Genomic DNA, 8,737 nt, shown 5'->3' on the forward strand with positions numbered 1-8,737 from the left:
AGGCGTATGAAATGTTTCGAAGCATATCAATGACAAATGAAACATTTCGGAACATATCAATGGCATATGGACCATTTCGAAGCATATCAAAGAACGAATACGAAATAGAAGCTCAGACGTCATACCATAGCATAGTGCATGTGAGGTTTAACTCAGTGGTGGCTCCACGCCGTAATGAGTTCTCGACTCCATCCACGGGTAGCCCTTTCCTACTCGAGCCCTCTCACCCTACCCAAGTGCTAGGTCGGCTCTGAATTTCATATCAAACAGATAGATGGTGAAGTGGGATTCCATACATAATATGGTCCATCCATTTCTGAATGACCACCAAACATAGACTAGAGCATCGCGGGCTCTAAGCACATACCCTTTACCATTTCTGGCAAAGGTCCAAATAATCTCACAAACACCATAGTACAAAAGGGTATTGTGAACAATAAATTGGGACATATCGGAAGCACGTGCGGGACAACAAAATGTATATGTTCCTTTATGAAATATTATGATACAAACATGAAGTTTACATAACAGATTTAGATATCCAAATACATGTAGGACAAGAGCATACAAGAATTCAAAGCAGTAATATAAATCTCAATTGAATAAGAAAACTAAAGGATATCAATTTCCAAAGGAATGAAACCCGAATATACGAAATCGACCATAGCTCGATTTCTGACAAAATTCAAGGGGCACATTGAACAAATGATTCAGACTATCAATCATGCTCCAATTTTACTCAGAAAAGCTATCAAAAGAAAGGTTTATGAGTCTATATTATGATCAAATAATTTTTATCCAAATCAAAGGTCAAAACATGAAGTTATAATCATAACAAGGTAGAAAGGTCAGAATCTCAGAAGTTGCACAGATTCGGATCGTTACATCTAAACAGGAGATATATCAAATGCAAGGCTAGAACAATTTAAAGTTTCTCGTATTCAAAGCAAATATAGAGATAAAATTGCAGTAAGGAAAGATCAGGACACTTGCAATAGGAAAGATTAGAAAGCTTGCAATATGAAGGATCAGAACACTTGCAATAGAAAAGATAACACCTGCAGGAGAAAAGATCGGGACACTTGCAATAGAAATGATAAGAACACTTGCAAGAGGAAGATCATAATACTTGCAATAAGAAAAATGAGAATAATTACAGGAGAAACGATCGGGAAACTTGCCTTTTGAAGGTTTTGATCCAAAGATCCAAAGAAGGTGTCAGCCCAAATCCTTCTACTTTTCCTCCGTATCCTCTCCCTGTTCCGTGTTCTACATATGTCTTCTCTTTGTCCTCCACAATTGCAGCTCATGCAGAATATAGAGGCATAGTCACCTGCTCTCTCTTACTCTCATTTCTTTGTTTTCTTTTTCAAACGCAGCTGTCGCAGCCATCGCCATTTCCACTACCACAGTCATAGCAACGACTGCAGCTGCTTTCACAATCGTAGCCCCTTCCACTGCACTACTTCCTTCCTCCCTTCTCTCGTTCCTACTTTTTCTTTCCCAAAAGCAACTACTGCAGCCACCACCGCTACCGCAGCCGCAGTCGTAGCCACGGCCGCAGCCACCACACCCGCACTCTCTTCTTCCTCCCCTGCTCTATTTTCTCTCCTTCTCATCCAGCTGCAGCTACAACTGCCACTACCGCAGCTGCCTCCCCTTCTCCTCTTCCTCTCTTCTTCCCTTTTCCTTCTCTTCTTTCCCAACTGCACTACTGCAGTCGCAACCTCAGCCACGGCCGTAGCCTCTTCTTCCTCCCCTGCTCATCTTCCTCTCCTTCTTCTCTTCCAACTGTAGCTGCCATCGCCGCAGCCGCAGCCCCTTCTTCCCCTTCTCTTCTTCCTCTCCTTCACTTCTTCCTTCCTCTTCCTCTTACCCTGCCACAGCCGCAACTACTTCTTTCCCTTCTCCCCTTCCTTTTCCTTCCTTTCTTCTTCTTCTCTTCTTCTCCTTCCTCCCCTTCTTCTCCCCGATGAATAGCACCTCCTTTCCTCTGTTTCCTCCTACAGGAAACAGAGGTGCCGCCTCTTCACCCGCTTCTACTTCTTCTCTTCTTCCTCACCATCTCTTCCTCTCCTTCTCTTCCAGCTGCAGCTTCCACCGTCGCAGCCGCAGCTCCACCTTTCCCTTCTCTTCTTCCTCTCCTTCCCTTCTTCCTTCCTCTCCCTCTTTCCCTGCCACAGCTGCAGCTGCCACAGCCGTAGCCGCAGCTGCTTCTATCCCTTCTCCTTCCTTTCTTCTTCTTCTCTTCTTCCTCACCTTCTCTTCCTCTCCTTCTCTTCCAACTGCAGCTGCCACCACCACAGCCGTAGCTCCTCCTTTCCCTTCTCTTCTTCTTCTCCTCTTCTTCTTCCCTCCTCCTCCCCGGCGTCACACACACCCTCTCCTCTGTTTCCTCTGCAGGACACAAAGGTATCACAACCTCTTCTCCTGTTTCCTCTTCTTCTTCTTCTCCTCTTCGAATGCCGCACACCTCTCCCCTGTTTCCACCTGCAGGAAACAGAGGTATCACAACCTCTTCTCCTGCTTCCTCTTCTTCTTCTCTCCCTCTTCTTCTTCTTCTCCTCTTCGAACGCCCGACACCTCTCCTCTGTTTCCACCTGTAGGAAACAGAGGTGCTGCAGCCCTAGCTGCTGCCACTTCTCGCTCCTCTCCCTCTTCCCTCTCTTTTCCCTCTTCTTCTCCTTCTCTTCTTCTCCTCTTCCCTTTCCCTCCCCAATGCCACAAACCTCCTCGCTGCAGCCTTGCCATAGCTATCCTCCTCTCTTCTTCTTCTTCTTCTTCCTCTTCCCTTCTCCCCAACGCCCCACACATCCTCTCCTCTATTTCCACCTGCGGGAAACAGAGGTGCTGCAGCACTAGCTGTAGCTGCTGCCTCTCTCTCTCTCCTCTCCATCTTCCCTCTCTTCTTCTTCTTTTTCTTCTTTTCTTCTCTTCTCCCTCTTTTTCCTCCTCTCTTCTTTTCCCTCTTCTTCTTCTTTTCTTCTCTTCTCCCTCAACTTCTCTTGTTCTTCTCCCCACGCCCCACCACTCCTCTCTCTGTTTCTCGAAAGAAACAGAGAGAGCGTGGGAGGCGGTGGGATAAAACCGAAATTTTCGATTTTCTTTATTTTTTTTTCTTTTTGCAACTTAACAATTTAGTCCTTGAAATTTCTATATTTACATATAGGTCCTCCAATTTATATATAAATCCTTATTAATAATTTTTAAAAGTGAGGGATATTACACTCTCTTGTCCTTAAAAGAAAATTTTGTCCTCTAAATTGATCATAGCTCAATCGATGAAAAGATGAGGATTATGATATCTTTATTTCCTCCTCCTACTCTTAAATAGTTTCGTCAATACAATACAATTACACAATTATCCATGAGTGACCGAAATATTCTCCTTCTTGATCCTCAATAGATGATAACCCGATATTCAAATAATCTTTGAAAATACTTGTGCACCCTACAGTTAATCAAACAAGTCGTCACTTTAGAGAATACTCGTTTTTGATGGTCACGTAATTCAACTGTCTATAATCAATACAAAGCCTTAATGTTCCATCCTTCTTCTTCACTAATAATACCGGAGCACCCCACGGTGAAACGCTGGGTCATATGAAGCCCTTATCTAATAATTCTTGTAGTTGTTTCTTTAATTCCTCTAGCTCAAGTGGTGCCATTCTGTAGGGAGGCTTAGATATTGGGGTTGTACTAGGGACCAGATAAATAACAAATTCACCCTCTCTATCTAGAGGTAAACCAGGCAAGTCATCCTAGGATACATTAGGCAAGGAGATAAATCATGTCCAATACTCTCAAAATAAAAGATCGGCTGATCAAATATACAAAAAGTGATCATTAGTTATATAACAATCCATACTGGTATGATAATAAGATAGCCAATTCATATCAAGTATAATATCAAAATTCCAAATCTCTAGGAGAATTTACTATATCATCTCCAAAGTATTGGAAAATAGAATGCAAAAGGTAATACACAAGATCATTAGCCCAAATCAAGCTGCTTTCATCAAAGGGAGAAGTATACATCATAACATTTTACTTGTTAATGACTTGGTCAAATCTTTGCACTAAAAAACAAGAGGGACAAAAATCTGTTTTAAAGCTGATTTACGGAAAGCCTTTGATTCAGTTAATAGGAAATTTATCTATAAGATGCTCCTCGATATGAACTTCCCATAGCCATGGGTTAATTGGATTCAATCTTGCCTAGAAACTTCAAAGTTTTCGATACTCTTTAATGGATCAGCTATTGGTTTTTTTGGGAGCACGAATGGCATCCGACAAGGTGATCCACTCTCTCCGTATCTTTTTACTATTACGATGGAAGGACATAGCTGTATGTTGGAACATGCAGTCTTAAATGGCAGCATTAAGGTACCCATTGCCGGTTCTATTCATATATCACACATAACATTTGCAGATGATTTACTTATTTTTCTCCAAAATGATCCAACTTTAGTAAAGAACCTGGCTACTATTATGAATGACTTTGGTATGGTTTCTGGACTTCAGTTAAATCATGCGAAAAGTAAAGTATATATGAGCCCTTACGTTGAGAATAAGGTCTTTATTGCACAAACTTTGGGGGTTAGTGAGGGAAGCCTGCCAGTTCCTCATTTGGGTCTCCCACTCATATTCACAAGCATTCACAAAACCCACTATCACCCTGTAATATCCCTCACTTTTAAAAATTTATTAATAAATATTAATATGTAAATTGGAGGACCTATATGTAAATATATAAATTTCAAGGACTAAACTATAAAGTTGCAAAAAGAAAAAAATAAAGAAAATAAAAAATTTCGATTTTATCCCACCGCCTCCCACGTTCTCTGTTCCCGAAACAGAGAGAGGAGCTGTGGGGCGTGGGGGAGAAGAGAAGAAGAGGGAAAAGAAGAGGAGGAAGAAGAGGGAGAAGAGAAGAAAAGAAGAAGAAGAAGAAGAAGAAGAGAGGGAAGATGGAGAGGAGAGAGAGAGAGGCAGCACCTCTGTTTCTTGCAGGTGGAAATAGAGGAGAGGATGTGTGGGGCATTGGGGAGGAGAAGGGAAGAAGAAGAAGAAGAAAAAGAAGAGAGGAGGATAGCTGTGGCAAGGCTGCAGCGAGGAGGGGTGTGGCGTTGGGGAGGAAAAGGGAAGAGGAGAAGAAGAGAAGGAGAAGAAGAGGGAAAAGAGAGGGAAGAGGGAGAGGAGCGAGAGATGGCAGCAGCTAGGGCTGCAGTACCTCTGTTTCCTGCAGGTGGAAACAGAGGAGAGGTGTGGGGCGTTCGAAGAGGAGAAGAAGAAGAAGAAGAGGAAGAGAAGAGGAAGAGGAAGTAGGAGAAGAGGTTGTGATACCTCTGTTTCCTGCAGAGGAAACAAAGGAGAGGGTGTGTGTGACGCCGGGGAGGAGGAGGGAAGAAGAAGAGGAGAAGAAGAAGAGAAGGGAAAGGAGGAGCTGCAGCTGCGGCGGTGGAAGCTGCAGTTGGAAGAGAAGGAGAGGAAGAGATGGTGAGGAAGAAGAGAAGAAGTAGAAGCGGGTGAAGAGGTGGCACCTCTGTTTCCTGCAGGAGGAAACAGAGGAAAGGAGGTGCTGTTCATCGGGGAGAAGAAGGGGAGGAAGGAGAAGAAGAGAAGAAGAAGAAAGGAAGAAGAAAGAAGAGGAGAAGCGAAAGAAGTAGCTGCGGCTGCGACTGTGGCAGGGAAAGAAGAAGAGGAAGGAAGAAGGGAAGGAGAGGAAGAAGAGAAGGGGAAGAAGGGGCTGCGGCTGCTGCGATGGCAACTGCCATTGGAAGAGAAGAATGAGAGGAAGATGAGCAGGGGAGGAAGAAGAGGCTGTGGCCGTGGTTGAGGCTGCGACTGCAGCAGTGCAGCTGGGAAAGAACAGAAGGAAAGGAAGAAGAAGAGAAAGGAAGAAGGGAAGGAGAGGAAGAAGAGAAGGGGCTGCGGCTGCGGCGATGGTAGCTGCAGCTGGAAGAGAAGAAGGAGAGGAAGATGAGCAGGGGAGGAAGAAGAGGCTGTGGCCGTGGCTGAGGCTACGACTACAGCAGTGCAGCTGGGAAAGAAGAGAAGGAATGGAAGAAGAAGAGAAAGGAAAAGGGAAGAAGAGAGGAAGAGGAGAAGGGGAGGTAGTTGTGGCGGTGGCAGCTGCTGCTGGAAGAGAACGAGAGGAAATAGAGCAGGGGAGAAAAAAGAGGCTGCGGCTGTGGTGGCTGCGGCCATGGTTGCGACTGCGACTGCGACAATTGCAGTTGGGAATGAAAAGAAAAGAAAGGGGGAAAAAGGGGCTACGAACGGGATTACGGTCGCAGCGGCAGCGACAGCGTATGCAGCAGTTATGTTTGCGAGAGAAGGGAGGAAGGAATGTAGTGAGGTGGAAGGGGCTACGATTGTGGCAGCGGCAGCGGCGACGGCTATGGCAGCTACGTTTTGGAAAGAAAAAGAAGGAATGAGTGTAAGAGAGAGCAGGTGACTATGCCTCTATGTTCTGCATCAGTTGCAATTGTGGAGGAAAAAGAGAAGACATATGTAGAACACGAAACAGGGAGAGGACACGGAGGAAAAGTAGAAGGATTTGGGCTGACACCTTCTTCGAATCTTTGGATCAAAACCTTCAAAGGCAAGTTTCCCGATCGTTTCTCCTGTAATTGTTCTAATCTTTCCTATTGCAAGTATCCTGATCTTTCCTCACTGTAATTTTACCTCTACATTTGCTTTGAATATAAGGAACTTTGAATTGTTCTAGCCTTGCATTTGATATATCTCCTGTTTAGACGTAACGATTCGAATCTGTGCAACTTATAAGATTCTGACCTTTCTACCTTGTTATGGTTATAACTTCATGTATTGACATCTGATTTGGACAAAACTTATTTGATCAAAATATAGACTCATAAACCTTTGTTTTGATAGCTTATTTTAAGAATTCGGAGTAAGTTTGCCTACCCAAACTTCTGTTTCAAATGAGCCTATAGATTCTAAAAAATAGGGATCGTAATTTCTGACCTTTTGATAATGAACTGCTTATAAGTCCCTGTTGCAAACGTTGATTTATTCAAAGCTTATTTCATTGGAAACTAGACTCATAGATCTTTCTTTTGATATATGGATTGAAAGATTTGGAATCCAAACACCTGCCTAGTTATCTGTTGAATCTGACATTATGAATTCTGCCAAACAGAGATTTTGTTTTACAACCCGTGTTTACCAAATTATTTGTAACTCTCTCGATTGGACAGTTCAATTCATATGAAGCCTGTCTTATCTGAAAGTATAATCCAATGATATATTTCTGAGTAAATTGGAGCACGATTAATAGTTTGAATCATTTGTTCAATGTGTCTCTTGTAATCTGCCAAAAATCGAGCTTTGGTCGATTTCTCATATTCTGGTTTCATTCCTTTGGAAATTGATATCCTTTAGCTTTCTTATTCAATTGAACTTTATATTACTGCTTTGAATTCTCATATGCTCTTGTCCTTGAAATTATTGCATTCTTGAAAACTATTGTGTAACATTTATGCTATATCATATTGACTCATATAGGCACATATATATCCCATTGTTCTGCATTTGCTTTCGATATGTGTCTTTTCCAGTTTCATTCTTTTGGATATTAAATTCATCTAACCTTCTTATTCGAATTGAGCTATATATGAATGCTTGGAATCCGTGTGTACTCTTGCTTTCATTTCCTTTCAAATCTGATAACATTTGTGAAAGATTATTGCTTGCTTCGTATTGACTCATAAAGGCACATGTACGTTTTGTTGTTCCACACGTGCTTCCGATATGTGCTATTTATTGTTCATACTGCCCTTTGTACTCTGGTGTTTGTGGGATTTGTGAACCTTTGCCAGAAATGGTAAAGGGAGTTATGCATAGAGCCTGCGATGCTCTGCCGGCCCCCTTTGACTTCACCTAGACGTGGGTGGATGGAGCTCCCAGACGTGGGAGACCTCCCAGACGTGGGAGACCTCCCAGATGAGGGAGACTTCTGTTTGGTGGTCATTCAGAAATGGATGAATCACATTCTATCTGTGGTCCCACTACACCTTCCGTATGTTTGATATGATATCCAGAGCATTGGTTATGTGTTTCTGTACATGCTTTGGATAAAAATGATATGAATGCAATGTCAAATACGACGTTTGAGCTTCTGTTTGGTATTTATTTTTTATATGTTCCGAAATGTTTCATTTGTTATTGATATGTTCCGAAACATTTCATACCCCATTGATATGCTCCGAAATATTCCATCTGTTATTGTAACGCTTCGAAATGTTCCATGTCATTGATATTCTCCGGAACATTTCATACGCCATTGATATGCTCCGAAATGATTCATCTGCTATTGTCTCAAATTATTATTCAGAATACCCTTTTGTACTCTGGTTTTTGTGGGATTATTTGGACATTTGCCAAAAATGGTAAAGGGTATGTGCTTAGAGCCTGCGATGCTCTAGATTATGTTTGGTGGTCATTCAGAAATGGATGGACCATATTATGTTTGAAATCCCACTTCACCTTCTATCTGTTTCATCTGTTATTGTTACGTTTCGAAATATTCCATATGTCATTGATATGCTCCGGAACATTTCATACGCTATTGATATGCTTCAATTACTCTGTTCTCTATTTGCTATGAACTGATATGTTATGAAATATCCTATTTGCCATTGATATGCTCCGGAACATCTCGTACGCTATTGATATGCTCCAATTACTCTGTGCTCCATTTGTTATGAAT

Source organism: Musa acuminata, chromosome BXJ1-7 (genome assembly GCF_036884655.1).
Source record: "Musa acuminata AAA Group cultivar baxijiao chromosome BXJ1-7, Cavendish_Baxijiao_AAA, whole genome shotgun sequence".
In the NCBI taxonomy this organism is placed as follows: Eukaryota; Viridiplantae; Streptophyta; class Magnoliopsida; order Zingiberales; family Musaceae; genus Musa; species Musa acuminata.